This window comes from Saimiri boliviensis, chromosome 2 (assembly GCF_048565385.1).
Source record: "Saimiri boliviensis isolate mSaiBol1 chromosome 2, mSaiBol1.pri, whole genome shotgun sequence".
NCBI classification, from domain to species: Eukaryota; Metazoa; Chordata; class Mammalia; order Primates; family Cebidae; genus Saimiri; species Saimiri boliviensis.
This window is the reverse complement of record NC_133450.1, coordinates 117,545,926-117,569,729: the sequence shown is the minus strand read 5'-3', so window position 1 is coordinate 117,569,729 and position 23,804 is coordinate 117,545,926. Positions and strand designations below refer to the sequence as shown.

Genomic DNA, 23,804 nt, shown 5'->3' with positions numbered 1-23,804 from the left:
AAGCCATCAATACATTTTTTTTTTTTTTTTTTTTGCTAGGAATGCTTATCGATTAATGGATTCCAGTGTCTATAGTCAGCCCATTCAAACTCAAGCATGGTATACCTCCCCAGTCCTTATGCAGCTGTATATAATCCTCACCAACAGTACTTGGTCTATGGTATTGTGCTTCAGTCTTGGTCTCCAAATCCTACAGCTTACTTCGAGACACCACTGGCTCCTGTTTCCCAGTGGTAGTTTTGTGAATGGCTTTAATTCGCCAGGACTATATAAAACAAATGCTGCTATGAATATGGCTTGACCATTCCAAAAAAAAAAAAAAAATTGTGAAGCTTCATTTTAGGTCATCCGACGGTTCAGAACACTCAGCAGAGGGCTCTGTATCATTGGAGGGATGGACAGTTGAACAGATCTAGTTCAAGTCACTTTCCAACTGCGTGGCGTAACCGTACAGTAACTGGGTATCAGGAGCAAATTTACCTTCAAAAGGAGACTTCCATTTTGCAGATGGAACAGAATGGGGACTATGGTAGGGAAGGAGAACTCTTTTCAGAGGCCAAAGACGATGAGAAGGTGAGGATTTCAAGACCTCATCCTTCAACAGCTGAATCAAAGGTTCCAACTCTAAAGTTTGACTTACTAGCCTCAAATTTAACACCTTTACCTGGAAGTTCATCAAGAATGCCAGGTGAACTCATTTTGGAGAATAGGATGTCTGATGTTGTTAAAGGTGTCTGCAAAGAAAAGGGTAATGAAAAGTTGAGAGTTAGTTGCCCAGTGCCTGCGGATGAGCAGACAGAATGCATTTCTGGCCAGTAACTCAATATGAGTACCAGTTCTCCATGTGCAGCTGATCTTACTGCCTTAAGCGCAACTCAGCAAGAGAAGGATCTAATAGAGCATTCCTCTGTTCAGAAGGATGGTGTCAACCAGATGAATAGACCAGTTTCTCCTCCAACTACTACAAAGCCATCGAGGGCAAGTACTGCTTCACCATGTAATAGTAACATAAATGCAGCTACAGCTGTGGCTTTACAGGAACCCTGGAAGTTAAGTTACACTGAAGTGTATCAGAATCCCCCTAAAGAGCCATCTTCAGTTCTTGTGCAGCAGCTACGGGAACTTCACTCCAATGTATTGTCTCCCACCCAAAATGAAGATAATGGAGCTCCTGAGAAGTCCATTGAGAAACCGTATGAGAAGCCAGCAGCAAGGGCTCGTAAGGATTATTCTGGCTTCTGAAGCAATACCATTCCCAGGGGAGAACAGCTGGAAAAATCACAGAACAGAGACGCCAGTTTAGCCATAGGGTTATACCTCAGGGAGTGACTCGAGCTAATGACAAAGAGCAGTATATGCCACCCATATCACCAAAGTAAAAAACAATCAAAACAACAAAACTTTACAAAAACTTCACTTTCTTTCCATTAAACTCGAGCTGTGGCCATATTGAACTGTTTTGGAGGGCAGGGGGTAGCCAGGAAGGAAACAGGAGAAAGTGCATCCTTAAATCATTGTGGATTTTGGAGTTGTGAGTGATAGGATCCCAAAATTCACCTCTAATGTGATTTTTAAATGCTGGAGGATTCCAATAAATATATATATATATACACACATATATAAAAAGTACAATTTTTCTATTTTTGTTTTTGGTTTTAATTTGCAGAAATTTGCTGTCAGGTTAGCTTGGATTAAAAAAAAAAAGGACATTATATTTTCTTCAGTATAGGAGATGAGGGAATGAGAGGAAATATTTTTTGAAGAAGCATTTCTGTAAAATTAGAAATTACTTTTAAAAATCTATTTACAGTTTGGCTTGGAGAATGCCATCTCTGACTATATGGCCTTGCATTGCAAAGCAGATCACTAGCTGGGGTGCCTATTGTGGATGTATGTACAAGAGCGATTGAATCCAAATCTGTTGTCATGTGATAAACGATTTGAAAACTGAATGCAATACATGAGTGGATTCTTTTCTAGTTGGAAATTTAGTCTTTCTGACCTTACTAATATTTCATTCATCAAGTTGTGAAACTCTGATTGTACTTGGAGATGTGACTACCAATTAGTTTGATATTCAAGGAAGAATAGGGGTTATTCGAAAAATTGAAAATTTCATCTTGGACCTCAGTGCATAGGTCAAATGGAATTCAGAGGTTTAAACTTCGCTTTGATTTTCTCCACCCTAAAATGGGAAACAAAATTTTTTTTCTCACTCCATTTTTCACTCTCTGTTCTTTGCCGCTCCCAAAAGCAAAATAACCAACTACCTACTGAATTGTGTGTTTGTAATTGCTTTGACCAGTCTAGTCAAATCATAAAAATCATACTAGATTTCAGAAGTGAATGTTGATGTATTTACTCTTCTGTTCACATATTTAGAATTTTAGGTCCCGAGATGGTGGGGCAGACTGACCCTGCAGTGATTTATTTGTTGTTAGTGTTAAAGATGAAACATTATAATAGACTCTTACGTGTTAAGTAGTGTAGAAGTAAAATATATTTTTTTAAAGGCTTACTTTTTGGGGGGACTTATTTCTGTTTACAATGTATTTATCATGTTCCTTCCCTCTTCCCCCACACCCAAAAAATACAGTTTGGAATTTACTGAAACGGAATCAGTAAGTCATGGGATTTTTTAGTAAAGATAAGAAAGATGGTTGATGAAAATTAATGCATAATTTCTCAGTTAATAAAGTTGTAGCTTTTACATACTAAGTAGACAAGTTTACATACTGTTATTTAGAAAATGGCTAAAATATTAAAAACTGTATTGTGAGCCGGGCGCGGTGGCTCAAGCCTGTAATCCCAGCACTTTGGGAGGCTGAGGCGGGTGGATCACGAGGTCAAGAGATCGAGACCATCCTGGTCAACATGGTGAAACCCCGTCTCTACTAAAAATACAAAAAACTAGCTGGACGTGGTGGCGCGTGCCTGTAATCCCAGCTACTTAGGAGGCTGAGGCAGGAGAATTGCCTGAGCCCTGGAGGCGGAGGTTGCGGTGAGCCGAGATCGCGCCATTGCACTCCAGCCTGGGTAACAAGAGCGAAACTCCGTCTCAAAAAAAAAAAAAAACAACAACAACAACAACAAAAACTGTATTGTGTTAATCTGTTTTAAGTCAGACCATATTTAGAGTTCTTTGTAGGGTGGCTTTCATTTTTCTTTTAAGGGTTAGTTTGTAATAGTAAGAACTGTCCCATATGTTAGTGAATTACATATGTATAAATTGAAATTGTAAATTGTGAACCCTCAAAAGCACCATGGTGACATAGAGTAAATGCCTTAGTAATATATTAAAGTGAATGTAAGTGCTGGTTAAAATTATATTACTGTGAAATTCATCTTCCAACTCTAAGTTAAGCTTTGGAGATATATATTAGTGGTAAGAGCTTTGCAAACATTTCACATATCTGTACAAGCCACAATTACTATTTCTTTGACTTATTAATAGCTTGGCAGTTGCTTTTGATTTGATTTTTTTATGTCATGGTATATATATTTACTCAGTTTGAAACTATTCATTTCTATACACTATTTTAAAAAATTACCTACTAGGTGAAACATGCAATAAAACTATCTGTGCTGAAATTTGGGAAAAGTTTAGGTCGTTTAAAAAAAATACTAATTATTAACTACATCTATGATAAAAGTGCTTATTTTGGTTTACTAAGATAATGCAGTTGGTGGAAATGATAAACATTTTAAGTGTTAACATCCTTTGAATGCATTCGATTTCAGAGAATAAACATTTTGTAAAAATAAAATTATTCTGTTGGCCTCCCTTTTAGATGGGCAAATTCATTGGTGCTAGCCATTGAAAATTGTGTGAAGGTCAGTATCTGACATAATTAAAATATTTAGGGAAAGCATTTGTTGGGTGACCTCACAATAAGTTCAGGTTTTTTTTTTTTTTACTCCAAGGGCTTTTAATAGAATTGCTTTGGTCTAAGAATTCATGATAGACTAAATGAAATCCTTCAGTCTGCTGGATTTAGTGAAACCATAAATTAGCCTCATGGTGAATGTATCTTTCTTTTTCCTGTTTCATTTGACACAATTCACTGAAATGATGACGACCTATAAGTGGTTAGAATTTTATGTGTGGAAAACTTGAAGAGAAAAACTTTTCAAAGTGAAATGTTTGTTTCTTTCATCATGGTGGCACCCTCTTTTAATCTTTTTCATTGTGCTTATGCTTAAAAATAGATTTCAGTATATGTTCCCTAATGGTAAGAGTTTATATGCAAATAGGTCTTCTGGCATTTTTACTGTCACATATAGGGTGAAACTGGGGGTGACCCAGTTTTCCTCATTGGGCTTGAGGGAGGGGTGGGGACAGTTAGACCTGTCTCTAGACCTCCCTCTCTACTCTTTAACTAAAAAAGTGGCACAAAAGTGGTAGGAAGGAAACCTAAGGAGATGTCTCATTGGCAGGCCAGTGTGGAGTACTGAGAGGCAGTGTTCATAGCAGCACAGCAGCTGTGGGGATGTCTGTCATGGGGAGCAGGGCCCAGCAGTCAGGTTGGCCTTAGGGACAGGTTCCTGGCATGAGCAAATTCTTGAGTAACTGTAATTCCAGCTAGATTTCTAAAGACAAGATCTATGTACACAGTAAAGCTGGGAAGCACTGTATTTCACCCAAGCGGCCTGTGGTTGTAGACTTGAGGAAATATGAGGAGCCAGGGTCACAGCAAATGGGCCTTATTTTTGGGTGCCAGAGTATTTGGCCAGAGGTACTCACATTCTTGCCACCTGACGTTAGGGCTGGTTGGGAAGTTGTGGGCAGACCCCAGGGTAAGGTCAAGTAGCTCTAGCAGAAACCAGGCAGAGCCTGGCCTTTTAGTCAGGGGCAGGGAGCACTTCCCCACTTGGGTCCTGTCTTGAATCACGTCAGTGTTTGTATCAGGGAAGGCAGCCTTTCTGACTTCCTCTGATCTGGAGAGGCCATTTTGATGCTGAGAAGACAATTGAAGCTTCTTATATCAAATTCAGCCATTTCTAAATATTGAGACACATAGTTGCATGGAGCAGCTGATGTGCAGGGCACACATTTAGATTTGGGGGAGAATCTAATAGAATCTAATGCAATGTAAGCTGCAGTTCTGTAAAATTTTGCAGTTTTTTTTTTTTTTTTTTTTTTTTTTTGGACGTTTGCAGCTTTGGGGGGCTTTCACAGGATGTGAATTTTGTGTTTTTTGGTTGGGTTGTGTTATTTTGAGAACATACGTGAAACCCAGTCACATTTTTAGGATATCGTATGTATGCCAAAGGAAATGTATGATTTTTCCCCTGTAATTTGTATTTCTTATGTAAATAACATTAAAATCAGAAAAAAGATGAAGAAATCAATTGTAAACCAAAACCTATAATTTTTTTTAACAATTGTGCCTTTTCTTTTAGACCTTGAGCATATGCTTACTTGAGACTATAATTATAAACATACTATCAATATAACTTTATATATTTTTTTACATTAAATTTTATTCACTTACACAGCCAATAGTTGCATGTTAACTTTGTTGAGTGATAAACTCAGATCTGCCAAATTGAACTTTGATTTTGAATGGTGAATTTTACGGTAAAAATGCCTTTTGTGTTTAGGCTCCATTCTTTTGGCAAGTGTTGCAGTGGGGGTAACCAGTTGTTGGACGCCATGGGCAGAAAGCTCAGTACCCTGGACAGGTCCTGGAAGTTGCTCTAGACTAGGGTGAGGGGAGCACTCCTGTGGTGTGGTTGGTACGTTGTTCTTTGTATAAGGCCTCTGAACTCGATGTTTTGGTTCCGCATGGTAAATTCTATGAGCTGTCTAAAACCTTTAGTAAATTTCCTTTTTTGTTAAAACTAGATTGAGTAGCTTAAGTTGTTTGCAACTAAGTATCTTGTGAAACATTGGCATATTGGTTCTTGAAAGTAATTTGTTTTATCATTTGGAGGCAGTCATTAAGAACCTGGAGTCTAAGGGCAAACTGCCTGTATTTAACATGCTGGCTGTGTTAATTTGGAGAAGATACTTTACTTTTCTCACTTAATTTCTTCAGAAAACACTGCTATTATTATAGTGATGATAATTTAATAAAACAGTACCTGGTAGCTAATAAGTGTTTCCCCAGTGTTAACCATCTTTATTATCATCATCATCAGGACAGTAGGTATTTATTGAACACCTTTTCTTTATTAAAGTTCAACAGAAGTGGGGAAAAGTTACAAATTGGATATTCTAGCATAATTTAGTATATAACAAGGCCTAATTGTATTGTGCATAGTCTTAATGACAGCTCCATCTCTACTTATTCTCTGGTTTCTCTTAAGACACATAGAGAAGTAGGGAAGGCATTTATAGCCATCTAAGATTGGATTTATTGAATGAACAACATTAAGTGCTGAGAACAATTGATAAAAGGATTTGATTGTGAATCAAGAATAAAAGGCTTGTGGTAAGATTTAAAATTGTGTGTTTAGTGAGAGAAGAGCTTAATGCATTGTAAGGTATTCCATTTGTTGTTTTAACATTGCCAGCATTTACTATTGAAGTGGGTGGTTGTAGAATAATTATAATCCATATCATGATGATGATGATGTTTTTAGAGAAGATTGAAAATCTGCAGTTTTTTTCCAAACTAATAAAATAAGGAAAACATGTCATTTACTGAGGCTTCAAATAGTTTGCGTGACCTTATGAGAGTACTACTGAGATTATTTAAAGGAACGACATGTTCAGTAAGGTACCTTTATGCAAATATTTGCATTTCCTTGTTAAATTCTTAAAAGTATCAGCTTAATAATCGGGGATCGGGATGGGAGTAAGAAACAGAAGACAAGGAAAAATAAGAGATTATTAATACAATTATTTTAATATAACTGAGAATTTATTTGGGAAGAGAGTGGTAAAGATGGTAGTTATACCTACAATCTTTATAAATTATAAGAATTATAAAGTGAAAATGGCCAATCATTTTTACTGGTTTTATATGAGGTTTCTGTGACCTATTAAATTAAGAAAGTTTAGGGGGGCAGAACATACATTTTTGTGCAGAAAAAGAATAAGGAAATATTTAAATTGTTTTAAAAAGTATTCTAAACTTTTTTACTCTGTGAAAAGGTTTGAAAGTAATTGTGCTTATTAGACATAGACTAGTAGCATTATGGTCACAGAATTAAATTTAGCCTCTAGATGTTCATTCACTATGATTACATAGAATTAGTAGAATGTCTTAGGTATTCTCGCAGGATATCATAAAATGAAGAATTCTCTGATGAGAAAGATTCATTCATGGCATTTTCTGTATAAGCAAAACCATAAAATATCTGAAATTTAGTGGAAAAAACTGGGCACCATGGAGTAAAATTAGATTGCTTCATAAAACCCAACATGTATAACTAACCTGAAACAGCCACAGACTTGGTTTTCTGTGGAAGCTTTTAGAGCTTGCTTTTCAAGAAGGAGACTCAGAGTTGAACTCAGGAGAGGTTGGCCCAGTCCTGGATTTTGAAGACTTAATTAGCTACCTGGGAATATTGTAGGAATAATTAATCAACAACTCTCAATGTGGCTTATTATGTAAGGATCCCCAGTGCCTTAGTGTGCTTCAGACTGCCTTAGCAAAATACCGTGGAATGAGTAACTTAAAACAATAGAAATTTATTTTCATACAAGTTCTGGGAGCTGGAAGTTTGAGATCAGGGTACCACCATGGTCAGGTTCTGGTGAGGGCCCTTTTTCTGGCTTGCAGGCGGCCACCTACTTGCTGTGCCCTAACTTAGCCTTTCTCAGTGAGTGCAAAAGGATCTCTCTTCTCTTCTCTCTCTCTCTGTTTCTCAAGAGACAGAGACTTGCGGTGTTTCTCAGGCTGGAGTGCAGTGGCTACTCACAGGTCATAGGTATGATACCACTACTGATCATTAGGGGAGTTTTTACCTACTTCTTCTCTGACCTAGGCAGATCCACACCTCCTTAGACAACCTAGCGGTCCCCCACTGCCAGAAAGTCACACCATACTATGCCAAACTTAGTATGGACACCTGATCTGCATAGTATACTATGTCCTGGAACTCCTGGATTCAAGCAGTCCTCCCTCCTCAGCTTCCCTGGTAGCTGGGACTACAATGAGCCATTGTGTCTGACTCTTTATCTTCTTTTAATGCCACTAATTCCTGTTGAAGGCCCTGCCCTCATGACCTCATCTAACCCCAATTACTTCCAAAATCCTCATCTACCATTACACTGTGGGTTAGGGGTTCAACATACAAATTTTGGGGGAGAAATAAACATTTAGTTTATAGTGCCTATTAATCCTTCAGGGTGATTAAAGGAAGCTGAGAGAGATGAGAAATAGATTCTCCTCTAGAGCCTCTGATTGGAGCATGGCCTTCCTGACACACTGATTTTGGCCTACTGATAAGGGCTTTGGACTTCTGGCCTCCGGAACTGTGAGAGAATAAATTTCTGTTATTTTAATCCACTAAGTTTTTGGTAATTTGTTGCAGTAACCATAGGAAACTAAAGTGTGTGACCATGGTAGGATGTTTAGTAAATTTTTATTTTTATGATAAAGCCTGGGGAAAGTGAGATTAATTTGTTTGATTTTGATAAGTAGTTGGTTTAAGAAGCCATTTGAAGTGGGTCAGAATTGGTCACCTTTTTCAGCACTGAATATTATTGAGGGAAAACTTACAATATTATTTAGTGCTGTTTTTAAGACCAAGACTTTTGTGGAAGAAAAGGCAAAAGGATACCGTGGAGTAGAAAGATTATAATTACTTATTAGTTAGTGGTTAACAATTATCCCACTCATGGTAATAATATAAAGTGCCTACTAAATTATGCTGAACATTGATTGTTAGAGAACTGATTTTGTCACTTGAGTAAGAACTGATGCCTTTGCTCTCTGATATCTCATCTTGTATTTTGAACCCTTTTGACAAATGCCCTTTGAAAGCTAAATTCATTTCTAGAATTTGATCACTTCTGTTTTCCTCTACATCAGGCTACCATGATAAAACTCTTGAAAGCCAAACAAATTATTCAATTTGAAGTTACTGTAAAGAGGTAGGGAGAGGGGAATGATTCTAGGTCTTCATAACCTTCTTGTCTATTTTCATGTGAAAACCTAGTTTAAACCAGGAACCTCCTAAAGAAAATATGTGAAGAATTGGAATTGTGAGGTTAAATGTTTTATATATGTGCATACCTATGTATGTATAATATTTTTTGATAACTCTTCAGGTAAGGATCTGATGGCTCCTTTGGTGAATATCTGGATTTAGTCTTATATCAGAAAATACGGTAATTTAGAAGAGGCTGGGATTTCAGCAGTGAAATAGTTGTGTTAGACCATGAGATGGTTGTTTAACCTCTTTTGGAGGAAGTGGTACGTTACAATCAGTGGTGAATAAAAGAAGTTAATTTTAATTATTTTCCTTGATCTTCTCGCTTTGTGGTTGGATTCCTTTAAGGGCCTAGAGATCTTCATGAACAATTTAATCACTGTAGCTATTGACCTAGGATAGAACCGCTATAATAGGTCCACATAAAAATGTCCAATGTCAATATGATTACAGGTTATTACTATTAGGACCAAGTCACAGTTTTTTGACAAACTGTACTTAAACGTTTTAGCACTGTAAGCAGAGAGAAAAGTAACAAATTTAACTCTTGCATTTGCAGAACTGATAAAATCATAGAACTTTCAAGATGAAATTGGATTCTAAAGAAGTTACCAATCAATTTACAGATGGTGGAATTGAGACCTAAAAATATTAAGTGATGTTTCCAATTAGATTTTAAGCACTTCAAGAATAAAGACAATATTCCCTGTTGGTGCTCCCTTGACAATGCAACTGTTGATGCTGCCTTCCCTATTGTTTAATACATATCTGTGGAATGCATAAAGATGTTGTCTTAGTCCGTTTTTGCTGCTAGAAAAGAAAATCGCAGGCTGGGTGTGTTATAAAGGAAAAAGGTTTACTTGGCTCACAGTTCTACAAGCTGTACAGGAAGCATGATGCTGGCTTCTGCTCCTGGTAAGGGCTTCAGGAAGCTTCTACTCATGGGGGAATGTAAAGGGAAGCTGGTATGTACAAAGACCACATGGTGAGGGAGGAGGAGGGGAGAGAGAGGAGAGAGGGAGATGCCAGGCTCTTTTTAACAGCCAGCTCTTTAGAGAACCAACAGCAAGAACTCATTAATTGAGGACTCACCAAGCCACTTATAAGGGATCCGCTTCCATGACTCATGCGTCTCCCATTAGGCCCCACCTTCAACACTGGGAACCAGACGTCAACGGGAGATTTGGAGGGGGTCAGGCAAACCAAACTACAGCAGATGCCCACCAGCAATTTGCAAAAGAAAATTAGTATTTCAAAGGACTGAGCAGTGGTCCTATGTCAGGAGAAATGACACTTAGACACTTAACCTGGAAAAGTCGTATTTAAAACTTTGTATTTATAATAGAAAAAGAAGTCATAGAGGAAAAGAAGTTCATAATTTTGATCTTCTATTTTTTAAATAAAGGCTTTATGGAAATATTTATGTACCATAAATTTTGCTCTTTAAAAACATACAATTCAGTAGTTTTTGGTATATTTACTAAGTTGTACAGCTATCACTACTACCTAATATCAGAACGTTTTCATCACCTCCAAAAGAAATCCCATATTAATTATCAGTCACTCCTGATCATACCTGCTCCTTGTCCCTGAAAACTACAAATCTGCTTTCTACTTCTGTTTATTTTTCTATTCTGGATATTTCATATAAATGGAATCATACAAGATGTGGCCTTTGTGACTGGATGTTTCCATTCATATATTTTAAAGATTTATCTGTGTCTTACCATATACCAGTACTTTATTTCTTCTTATTGCTGGATAATATTTTGTTCAATGAGTATATCACATTTTATTTATCCATTTATCAGTTCATGGACAGTTGAGTTGTTTCTGCTTTTCAGCCATTATGTATAATGTTGCTGTGAACATTTTTGTATAGACTTTTGTTGATAAGCATGTTTTTAGTTCTCTTAGGTATATACCTGTGAGAAAAATTACTGGATCATATGATAACTTCGCGTTTTTTATTTATCTATTTATGTATGTTTATTATATATATTATTTGAGACAGGGTGTCACTCTGTTGCCCAGGCTGAAGTGCAGTGGCACAGTCGTAGCTCATTGCAGCCCTGAACTCCTGGGCTCAAGTGATTGTCCCCGCTCAGCCTCCCAAGTAGCTGGAACTACAGGCGTGCACCACCATGCTCAGCTAACTTTTTAAGGATTTTTTTGTAGAGATACAGTCTAACTATATTGCATAGACTGGTCTCGAACTCTTGAGCTCAAGTGATTGTCTTGCCTCAGCCTCCCTAAATGTTGTGATCACAGGTCTGAGCCGCCATGCCCAACCATAACTCTGTATTTAATATGTTTGGAAATAGACTGTTTTCCAAAACAGATAGACCATTTTGCAATTGCACTGGCAATATATGAGGGTTCCAGTTTCTCTATATCTTTGCAGCTTCAAGACTATACAGTGTCTTGGACCTTCTGCTCCTCAGTCTCTCACCCCTCTGAAACACAGGGAGGAGCTTTCTCTGAAGTTCTCTCACCTGACTGAGGGATGCTCCTCCGGAAGGAATGTGATTGTCATGAATACCTTCCCTGAAATCTGCACTAACCAGAGACCTTACTCATGTCACAGAAGAGGAGACTGACAGGTCTCCATGCCCAGGACACCACACCCAGACAGACTTCTCACTTGTTCTTCTCAGGGCTGCCACCTCAGACACTTTATCTGCATAATAAGATGATTTTTGTTTATAGTACACTTCCTACCCTCGCCCTCCCATAGATTCAACCATCTGGCCCTTCTCTGAATCTCGTAGTTTGTGGGACCCATGCATATACATGTAATAAATGTGTACATCTTTTCTTCTGCTAATCTATTGTCAGTTTATTTTATAGACTCTAACTATTGAATTTCCAGAGGGGAAGGAGAGGGTTTTCTCCCCCAGCAGCATATAAGGCAAAATTTAAGACTGAAGAGACCGCATGTAAAAAGATGCCTAAAAAAATATTTCTTACAAATCTATTTTTTATATAATGTGTTGAAGTTATTGAGGTTATTTCAGAGAAAAATGGCCAGAAGCCTGGTCTTGCAAGTGAAATTAAGTGTCACACAGGCCTCTTATTCTTTATCTGATTTATGTTACGACTTGTTCTGAAAAGTTAATACCTAAATTTAATTAGAAATGAAAGAAGTTTAGGTACTTAAGACTGTCATTAAATCGGAACGTTTAGAAAATGGTGGGACTTAGAGCAGAAAAGAATCTTAAAGGTCAATTTATCCAACTCCTCCTCAATTTTTTCCTTCTTGTCTTTTTGCCTACCTAATTAATTTTATTATGAAATGTAGCACAAATATGAAAGAACAGAGAATGATAAATGAACCCTTTGAATATACATCTGTTTGTATTTGCTTCAGGTGCTTATTGCTTTTACAGAAATGACGTATTCCAATACTGTTCTATCTTCCCTTTCCCCTTCTGATTTTTATTTTTTAATAAAATACTGTAGATGTGGTTGAATGTACTTCTCTGATTTCCTTCCTTTTCTCTGTCACCTGAGGTAACTGTTATCTTGAGTTTAGTGCTTATCAGTCTTATGTGTTTCTTTTACCACATCCATACATAAATTCACAAAAAATAGGTCATTATATTTTGCTGTTTGATACTTTAAGTGGTGTTAAATGTGAATGTAATTCTGTAATGTGTTTTCTTGGGGGTAAATACTACATTTTTTGACATTTATTTATGCTGATACCTTGTAGCATGGTTTCCCACGTGTTATTGCTTTCCAGAATTTGTTAGCTATTCTTATGTATTCTTCTTGAATTTTAACATAAATTTATTATGTTCTACCAGAAGACTCTGTTGTGAATTTGATAGTTTTTTTTTTAATTATAGATTAATGTGTGGAGAACTAACAATTTATTTACACTATCTTATCTTTTCACCTATTATCTTTTTTTTTTTGGAGACAGAGTCTTACTCTGTCACCCAGGCTGGATTGCAGTGGTGGGATCACAGCTCACTGCAACCTCCATCTCGCTGCCTCAGTCTCTCGAATAGTTGGGACTACAGGCAGGTACCACCATGCCTAGATAATTTTTCCTATTTTAAGTGAAGACCACTGTGTTACCCAGGCTGGTCTCGAACTCCATGCCTCAAGTGATCTGCTGGTCTCAGCCTCCCAAAGTGCTGGGATTACAGGCATGAGCCACCACGCCCTGCCCACCCATAATACTTTCTTTATAAAAATGTCACATTTCTGTGTTTAGTCAGAAACTCTTTTATGCTCTTGAGTAATGTTTTATAACTTTCTTCAAAAGTTTCATATAAATATTTTTAAAACACATTTCTAAGCACTTTATGGTTTTGATTGTGAATGAGATCTGTTTTTCTATCCCATTCTCTCATTGGATAGTACTAATTTATAAGAATTCTTATTTTTTATATTAATCTTGCCTCCAGTTACCTTTCTAAGATACTGGTTTTATACCTTGTTTGTAGATCCTCTTGCTATTTTTATGTAGAAGCCATCTCATCTGCAAATAAGGAGGATTTGTTTGTTGTATTGCTTCTTGATGCTCTTGTTTTTCTATTTTATTTTGTTTGGTAGGATCCATAGTTTGCTAAGATCTCGTACAGTAAAACCAGTTCCTTTGTCCTTTTTTTCCTATAGTCCAGTTGATGATATGAAGTTCTCATGAATTTTGATACATACCACCGTCATTGCTCAATGTTATGCATTTTTGTTGTTTCTATCATGACTTCCTCTTTCATCTATGAGTAATGTAGGAATGCATTTTTTAATTTCTGAAATTTTTTTGGCAGACTATGTTTTGAATTTTGAATTCTCATTTAATTACTTTTGATTAGATACAGTCTAGTCAAGTCTTGAGCAGAACTTTTTTTTTTATTTTTTATGCATTTTAGGTTTTGGGGTACATGTGAAGAGCATGCAAGATTGTTGCATAGGTACACACATGGCAGTGTGATTTGCTGCCTTCCTCCCCTTCACCTATATCTGGCATTTCTCCCCATGCTGTCTCTCCCCAACTCCCCACCGCCCACTGTCCCTCCTCCATTTCCCCTCAACTGACCCCAGTGTGTAGTGCTCCCCTCCCTGTGTCCATGTGTTCTCATTGTTCAACACCAGCCTATGAGTGAGAACATGCGGTGTTTGATTTTCCTGAGCAGAACTTAGAACACAGCTTTATACGGCTATAGGACAGTCTAGAGATAAGGGCCTACAAAAGGTGAAAGCTCTTAAAAATATCGCAAGCTTTGGTAAGGGGGGACCCTAACAGACTATACCTTAGGAGTCAATGCGAACTGAGATGGAAAGATCTCCTCCTGACAGTTTCAGATTTATCTGATTGGCAGCAAAAATTAATACTTGAAATTGACCAAGGTGATTTTATACTCCTGGTGCTCCCAGGATCAAGTCAGAATTCTCTCTGGAGAAAACATCATTTCAGTCTTTAGATTTTTTATTTTTTATTTTTTTTTAGAGAGATAGAGTCTCACTCTGTTCCTCAGGCTGGAGTGTGGTGACATGATCTTGGTTCACTGCAACCCCCACCTCCTGGATTCTAGCAATTCTCCTGCCTCAGCCTCCTGAGTAGCTGGAACTATACAGGTGTATGTTGCTATGTGCAGCTAATTTTTTGTATTTTAGTAGAGATGAGGTTTCACCATGTTGCCCAGGCTGGTCTAAAATTTCTGAGCTCAGGCAATCCACCTGCTTTGGCCTCCCAAAGTGCTAGGATTACAGGTGTGAGCCACCACGCCCAGCCAGCCTTTAGATATTTTATGAAACAGTTTTTCACATAGAACTGGCCCTTGAACAACATGTGTTTGTGTGTGGGCCCACTTATATGTGCCTTTTACTCAACTAAACTTAGATTGAAAATGCAGTATTTGCAAGATGTGAAACTCAGATGTATAGAGGACCAACTTTTTATATAAGTGAGTCCTGCAGGGCTGACTTTGGAACTTGAGTATACACAGATTTTTTGGGTATCCTTGGGGGTCCTAGAATCAATCCTTTGTACCAAAGGACAACTGTAGTATGGCACATAATGAGAGATACTGAGTTGCATAAGGACATGTGACAACGTGAGTGAGAGCTGGTAAAGGCTATAGTTCTAGACTCAAAGAAGATCCAGTTATTGGAACTACCAAACAGAATTACTAGAATTGTACTTTATTCAGAGAGTTAAAAAAGAGATTGGGACATTCTGCAGGAAACTTACATGAAGAAGAATCAAATAGAAAATTTAGAACTGAAATATACAGCAACCAATATTGGATGGATTTAACTCAGTGGATCAATTTAACAGTAAATTAGACATTACTGAAGAGAGGATTAGTGCACTGGACGGTGGGTCACAAGAAAGTACCAGAATGCAACATATAATAAGAAAAGGGTGGGAAGTATGAAGAGAAACTAAGAAATAGAGGATACAGTAGAGAAGGCTGACAGAGTCCTTGGGAGTCTCAAGGGGAGGAGCTTGAATGCAAAAGCAATGTTGAAGAAATTATGGTCGATCATATTCCCAGAAATGATGAAAAGCACACTGCTACATAATGAAGTTCAACAAATTCTAAGCAGGATTTTTGTAGTTGAAACTTGTAAAAAGCAAAGATAAAAGAAAATACTAAAGCCAGATAGAGGACTAAGACAGATTGTCATTACAAAGAGCCACAGTTTGTTACCTGACATCATGAACAAATCTGCCTTGGTAGAATTATTAAAAGAATGTAATGGAGATGAAAGAGTGGAAGGGAAGGAAAGAATGAAGGACACTGAGATGATACATATATAAGTAAATCTGAATAAACAAAAGATACATGAAATAGCAGCAATGTCTTCTGAGATTTAAGAAATATACAGACTTACAACAATATCAATAGTATCCTATATTCCTGGAGGGGGAACTTTCAATAGTGTTGTAATGTTTTTTATATTTTCCAGGAAGCGATAAATTACCAGTTAATAATACATTTTGATAAATTGAGGAGGCAACATGGCTTTCTAGAGTGATTGTTAAAGGAATGGTAAAAGAGAATGTAACCTTTAAGCTGCAAGAGGAAAAGTAGTGAATAAACATTGAATCATTTGAAGAGTACCCAGGAATGGAGAGAAATGGTACATGTAGTGGATAAGATGATAGCGTTTAGTAAGATGATAGATTTAAACCTGAATATATAAGTACTTACATTGAGTGTACCTGGTTTAATTACAGTCATCAAAATGGTGTGATATCTATGTAAAGATAAACATACAACTCTGTGGAACAGATTAGAAAGTCCCAAAATAGATTCTCAGATATTTGGCTTCCTCAGAGGCACCAACATGTGTGGTCAGTTTTATATTTGTATGGAAATAATAAAAACAAATGGTGAGTCCTGCTTTAACACACAAAATTAATTGAAGGTAGACATAGACTGAAATGTAAAAGCCAAAGCTATTAATCTTCTGGAAAAATGTATGAAAATATCTGCATGAAAGTGGGCAGGCAAAAATTTCTTAGACAAGATTAAAAAAAGTACTAAAACAAAATAAAGTACTAAAACAAAATAGAAGAATAAATTGGACTTCATCAACATAAAAAACTTCTGTACTTCAAAAAGTACCACAAAGAAAATGAGAAGGCAAGCTGTGGATTGAGACGAAGTGTGATGAGGATGTACAGCATTGGGAACTCTTCTGTAGTGTTGGAGGGAGTTCAAAGTTGTTACAAACACTTGAAAAATTGTTTGACAGTATCTGCTCAAGTGGCGATGTGCTTATCAGATGACCCAGAATTAGACGCCTGCGTGACAGATGACCTGGAATTCGCCTCCTACATTTATACCCATCAGAAATGTGTGTGCATGTACACAAAGAGACTCACACAGGAGTGAGTTCACAGTAGTAATATTCAACAATACAATAGATAAATTTAGCATATACTTATTCGATAGAATATGCTATAAGTGATGAAAATGAATTCACTGCACTTATATTAACATGGCTAACTCTCACAGACATATTGGTGAGTGAAAGTAGCCAGATGTAGAGTGCATGCCGTGTAATGCCCTTAATATAAAGTTCACAGACTGGCAAAACTAACCTGTTGAACCTAAGGGAGGGCACATATTTGGGTGGTAAAACTATCAAGAAAAACAAAGATCAGAATTGGCTCATTGCGAGAGGGTTGGAGGGTAGTGGTTGCATGCGTTATCTCTTGGGGTGCTGGCAGTGTTCTGTTTGTTAACCTAAGTGGTTATATGCTTTTTTAAAAAAATATTAATTCGTTGGGCTGCGCATTTGATCCATGTGGGTTTTTGTGTTTTATTTCCAATAAAAATAATTTTTAAGGAATATATAATGACATGGATAAATGTTAATGTCTTATGAAAGCATGTTGCAAAAAAGTATGTTTAATGCACGATTTTTAAGAGAGTGTGTGTGTGTGTGTGTAGATAAACATAAACAGATTCATACACATCAGATTTAGAGCAAAAACACAGGAAAATTATAGTCCTGAATGAATTCTAAGAGTGGATGTCTGACTTTGACACAGAAGATGCACTATTTTATAACTAGGAAACTCTACGTTGAATATTGTTTTATAAAATTAATATTTGCAGAAGACCCCTGCATCCTCTGTAGAAATAATGACTGGATTGTTTATATTTGCCTGCCTTGTTAAGGAAAAGATTTAAAGCTGTTTTATATTTAATATGAAGTGAATAACATTTGAGCAAAAGATGCGTATGCAGTCAGATAGACACACTTCCAGCAATATTATTGCTGCAGGGAAAATAATGGAAATTACCACACAGTCTTTTTTTTTTTCTTTTATTGTATTTTAAGTTCTGGGGTACATGTGCAGATCTTGCAGGATTGTTGCATAGGTTACACACATGCCATGGTGGTTTCCTGCCTCTATTCCCCGCCCCCCCATCACCTACATCAGGCATTTTTCCCAATGTTACTCCTCCCCACCCTTCGCTGTCCCACCCCTAGCCGCCCCCGCAACATACCCTAGTGACCACACAGTCTTTTAATCCCTGTTTCCTGCAGTCAGTAGTTCCTTTATCTTTAAACACATAAAGGAACATTTTTTATGAAGTTAAAGGAAAATGCAATTTAATTTCTTAAAAAGGGAATATTGTCTAAAGCCATTGAATTTGGTTAAAACACTTGACCTCCTGTGACTTCAATTTTCTAGCAAAAAAGCAACATGCTCCACATTTCAGGGTTGTTTGGAATGTAATGCAACATATACATGCTTAAAGCAGGGTATTAGCATACATGATTTGCAGAACCCTATTCTGGGAACTGTTAGGAAGGCAGATTAGAAATGTGATTAAGCGGTTGGGCTCTGGAATTGGATCCAAATTTTGATTTTAAGCTCCACTGCTCTTCTAGCTGTTTAGTTGTGTATTTTACTTAACTTCTCTTCCTTCATTTCCCCATCTTTAAAATAAGGAGGATAGCAGTACCTACCTCAGAAGATTGTTGTGAGAATAAAATTAAGTGCCAGCACAGCATCAAGCGCAAATGCAGTTATAGAGCTGTTTGAATGTATCTTCAGTTTACCAGAAAAAGTAGTTGAAAGTCTGGGGCAGTAACCACTTTTTTCTTATATATATGGCTGACCGTCTATATATGTGGGTTCCGCATTGGCATATTCAGCCAACAACAGATTGGGAATATTTGGAGGGAAACAACACAATAAAAGCAACCCTACAACAACAAAAAATAATACAAATAAAAAACCAGGCTGAGTGCGGTGGCTCACGCCTATAATCCCAGCCCTTTGGGAGGCCGAGGTGGGCAGTTCACCTGAGAACAGGAGTTAAGAGACCAGCCTGGCCAACATAATGAAAACCCTTCTCTACTAAAAATACAAAAATTTTCTATTTTGTATGCACGCCAGGCATGATGGCGCATGCCTGTAATCCCAGCTACTCTGGAGGCTAAGACAGGAGAATCTCTTGAACCCGGGAGATGGAGGTTGCAGTGAGCCAGGATCGCACCACGGCACTCCAGCCTGGGTGACAGAGCAAGACTCTGTCTCAAAGACTAACAAAAAACAAAACAACCACAACAACAAACCCAAAACAGTATTCACAACTGTTCACACAGCATTTATATTGTATTAGGTATTATATGTAATCAAGAGATGATTTAAAGTATACGGGAGAATGTGCATGGGCTATATGCAAATACTTTGCCATTTTATGTAAGCGACTTGAACATCCACAGCTTTTGATATCCATGAGGGTTTGGAAACCAATCCCCCCCAACAGATACTGATGTTCAACTCTATATTTGACCTATAGTTTTTAAGAACTTTTTTTTTTATAGTTGATTACTACTAAGCTTCATGTTGCCATCTACCTAATAATTGTTTATGGGAATATTTGCTGTGGTTAGGCATAAAATGTTTGCATTCTTGATATGAAGTTGGAAATTAAGAAAAGATAAAGGGTGAGATACAAGATGGATACATTTTTATGTCTTGAATTTAGTTTACAGATTTTTGCCTTTTTTCCCCTCAGTAATTTCCCTCCACATTATTTTCTGCTTTACATTGTGTTCCTGAAAAATAAGCAAAGTTTGTGGTAGTATTGTATCACGTCTTGCTATCTTGTTGCATTCTATTTTGATTTCAGGGAAAAAATGGCTCTACATTTCAAATTTGTATGTAGGTTTATGGGGGGGAGGGTGGTCAAGAGATTGTAGCTGCATTGCTTTTATAGAAAATATGTCTTGACTAGCACTCTGAATCATTAACTGCAGACAGCCAGTGTTCCATTGTATTCTTCACAGATTTAGAGAGGTTATGCCAAGCAACTGTGAGATGTCCAAATATGCAAGTATAATGCATTGTAGGAGTATTCTGCTTTATCTCTCTTGAATTGGTTTGCTTCTTCCTGAGCTCCAGAAATAATATATTTTTTTATTTTTCTCAGAGAATTGTGAGCCTGGTAGAGTGTACACGTTTAAGCTTCCTAGATTCTATAGAAAAGGAGCTTTAAGGTAAAGGTATTTACTTCCTTATGGTCTTTTTCAGAGATTGCATACTCAAGAAGAGGAGGAACATAAAATGTGCAGTATCTTCTCCTAAGATTCTGCATGCATTAGGTCTCCATGTGAAAACATAAGGACCTCACCCTTACATGGTTGTTAGATGGCAACTAAGACTGTGCTCAGCTCTCCTCTTAGTCTATGCTACGCTCTCCCAACTCTCCGATGCTCTTTCACATCATTGAGTATCTTAGCTGGGTGGCCTTGGGAGCACATTGAGTTAAATATCACATGAGGAACTAGTTTGTTGCCTGTTTATATCAGGCATTTGAAGGAGGTTGAATGCAGTAGAACATGAGAACAAATAGTACCCCATTAACGTTTAAACTCTACATGGGAAAATCATACACCAGTTTATGATCTTGAGGCACGTCAATTTAGTAGCTCAGTGACAGACAGAAGAACAATTTTAGGGAAGCCAAATATAGCCGTCAGCTAAAGGGAGAACTAGAAATTTTGGAAATAGATAACTCCTCTCAAGTGTTCCATCTTGTACATGTGCCGCCATTATGGAGCACCTTGTCTCTGAGCCCTTCATCATGCCTCCACCTTACTAGAGAACACAGAAGCCTGGGAAGAGTTTTATTTCTTTGGTTTGGAGGTTAAAAAAAAGTAGACATGTATTCTTTCACAGAGTAAGAATGGAGACTGGTCAGTTCAATTCCATGGTCTCTTGAGCAGTTCAACAGTGTCCTCAAGGACCCAAGCTCTTTCCATATTCTGTCTGCCATCCTCACAGTGCTGGTTTTTTTCTTGAGGGCTGTTTCCACATTGCTGCAGCATGGCTGCTGCAGTTCCAGACTTGGACAGGGTTTTACAAAGCCATTCTTTGGGTCCCCTCACATGCTTTCCTTCACCCAGATAGCTGCAGGGTGTGGAGCTAAATCTGGGAGAGTAGCATGGGAAAAGTATAAGCAAAACTGTTTTGATGGGGTTTTAATACTACATCTTGAGTGTTTGGTACAAAGTAAATGACTGCATTTTTGATTACGTAAATTTAAAATCCCATATATGCTAAGTGGTATAAAATGTAAAGATTCAGGGTATGATTTACTTGATATTCTATTTAAAAAATGTGAGTACTTGACAGTGTTGTAATTTTTGCCTTTTTTATATGTGTACTTTTGTGTGTATATGTGTAAATCTCTTCTAAATCAACCCCTGTCCATCTTATTTAGTTCTTTGATTCTGATGGCATATTTTCCCATACATGTTATCTTGCAGCATTGTAGATACACAGTGGTACTGTTGGATGATGGACTGTGATGTTCAGTGTAGATCTTTCAGTTGTACAGAATCTTTCTCCTCTCCTCTTTAGGTGGAAACCGTATTTCTTGTGAACATAGTAAAGTTGAATGTATGCTGTAACTTCTGTTCCCCTTGGCCAAAACAGATCAAACACGGGGGGAGGGTACAGCGGGGCAGGGTAGAGGTGGTACATTCCTCAGAACGATAGCCTTGAGATCATGGGACTCAGTTCTTCTCCCGACCTGCAGTCTTTCCCTCCAGTGTCCCTTCTCAGCATTAACACATTGGAAGAAAGTAAAAATCATACACAAGACATCAGTCAATGTCTTGGTTGTACTAAAACTACTTCCCTGCTCCTTATGGTGTGACATTTTATCAGAACACTCTTCTATAACGTTAGCACTTACAGAAACAGATAGTTGGCTGGCAGGTTACGTAGCAAAGGTCGCTTCATCCTCTACAGCTTTGGATTAGTCAAACAAAACCAAAGCATTTTGGACCCGAGTCTGGTTACCATGTATACGTAAGTCATTTTCTTTTTTTATTAATAGTTGTAGCCAGTTTTTACCCCCAGTGTAAGCTGGCAAAATCTCTCTAATCCTCTCAGCTGTAGAAAAACTGAGTTCCTCCACAGGCTGTGTCCATAGTTTTAGCTGAATTGAATTCTAAGCAGTCTGAAGACATTTTTCTAGCTAAAGACATTGTCCTATCCTTGGTTTATACAGTACCCTCAACTGCTGACCAGCTTCTCACTTCGAACTATTTATTCTTGAACTTAAATCTCCAACTGCCTCTTAGTCTTCCCATTCTGGGCATCTACAATTATGGTATATTTTATTTACAGTCTAGTTTTCTTCTCATTAGCCATTGGTCCCTGACTTTCTCATTCCAAATATATTTATTTCTATCATCTGTTTTGAAGCATAAATAATGACATTTTGTGTACCATTAAATGGTTAATAACATAAATATATTTTGCTGTACATTGAAGAGGGGGTTTGTTTATGGCACATAAATATCTAACATTAATTTATTAAGTGGTTTACAAAGATATGGGCTTCATTTTGTCCTTTTCTTTTTTTCCCAGAAGGTTAGTTTCAGCAACCCTGCTAGGGTATGTGATTTGGATGTTAAGCTCACCTGAGCCAGGCAAAATAGGAAGATTCTTACATAAAATTGGTTCTTTCAAAGATGCTTTTCAATTTTAAAAGGAAATTGAAAAAATCAGACTATAATGAATTTATAATTGTATTTAATCATTTCTCTGTACTTTTGAGTTATTGAAATCGTCCTTTAATAATATATCAGTTTCCTTGGTGAACATTAATGGTATTTTTTTTTTAACCTAGTCTTGTAATTTGGTAAGGGTAGAAAGTGTTAGAAGCCAAAGCTGTAATGTTATCCAGAAGACGACAACACTAAGACAGTGAGTAAACAAATACGGTGTCACTTTATTTCACACTCCGCAAATTACCTTTGATGAGCTTAAGAAGTTGTTTCATTTATAAATAGAAAAAAAATGTATTCACAGTGCTTTAGCATCCTATAAAAGTCGAATTATTTAAAATGTGATCTATTCAGATAGCATTTAGTAGGAAAATAGAAATAATTGTTTTCAAGATATGATAAGGTAGACCTGACTATAGAGGACAGTGGCAAAGGGTAGCAGTGGGTATTGATTGCTTTTTAGAGAAAGAAAAATTCCATGCCATTGCTAAATGTTAACAGTTGCAAAAGGAAAATTCCCACTTGGGAAGAACGTTTTTTCAGGTTCTTCATTGCCAGGTGTTTGACATTGTGTGTTGTCTTAGATGAATAAGGCTTAGGGCAGTCCTTAGGAACGATTCACTCCAAGGACCTCTGCTTCCTGCTGTGAAAGCTTCTATTTTCATAGCATGCCAGTATCAGTGGGAATGTTCCCGTGGTCACTGTGCTACTTCTGGTAAAGACAAGAGTTTTCCCTCTGAAACTGGGATAGCTGTAGAGGAGAATACCTGTCTGCTAACAAAATTAATTTCAGAACATTGTCAGTGAAAGAAGTGCATGTGGTCTACAGTTTATGAGATTGAACTGTGTCACTTATTAATGAAAATAAGCCTTGCTTTCTTGTCCCTTTTAATACCATTGCATCCTACAGATATGATTTACAATCATTGTAAAGTTTAAAAAAATCCAAATAATGGGCGAGTTGCTTTGAGAGCATCCATATTTTCTCCTTTCCCTTTTTCTCTCTCCTTGACCTAGCAGCAGGAAGCCTTTGTTTGAGGTGTTCATCTGGAACAACTTTTCCACACTTGTTTTCATGTTCTGTTAGATTACAGGGCAGCAGGCCTACCTTTGAAGCTCCTTTCTCTTTTGTTTCTTTGCCGTGCACTCCAGTAATTAACTTTGTCCTTCTTTTATTTGTTCCA

The 23,804-nt window shown here is 37.3% G+C and overlaps 1 protein-coding gene and 1 pseudogene across 11 annotated transcripts in view; both read left to right on the top strand.

Moving 5' to 3' along the window:
* LOC101035501 (la-related protein 4-like) overlaps positions 1-23,799 on the top strand; it is a 44,915-nt pseudogene extending 21,116 nt beyond the window's left edge.
* Positions 1-23,804, top strand: part of CDIN1 (CDAN1 interacting nuclease 1) — a 1,267,257-nt gene that overhangs the window by 1,074,877 nt on the left and 168,576 nt on the right. The gene's annotated exons all lie outside the window — the stretch shown is intronic.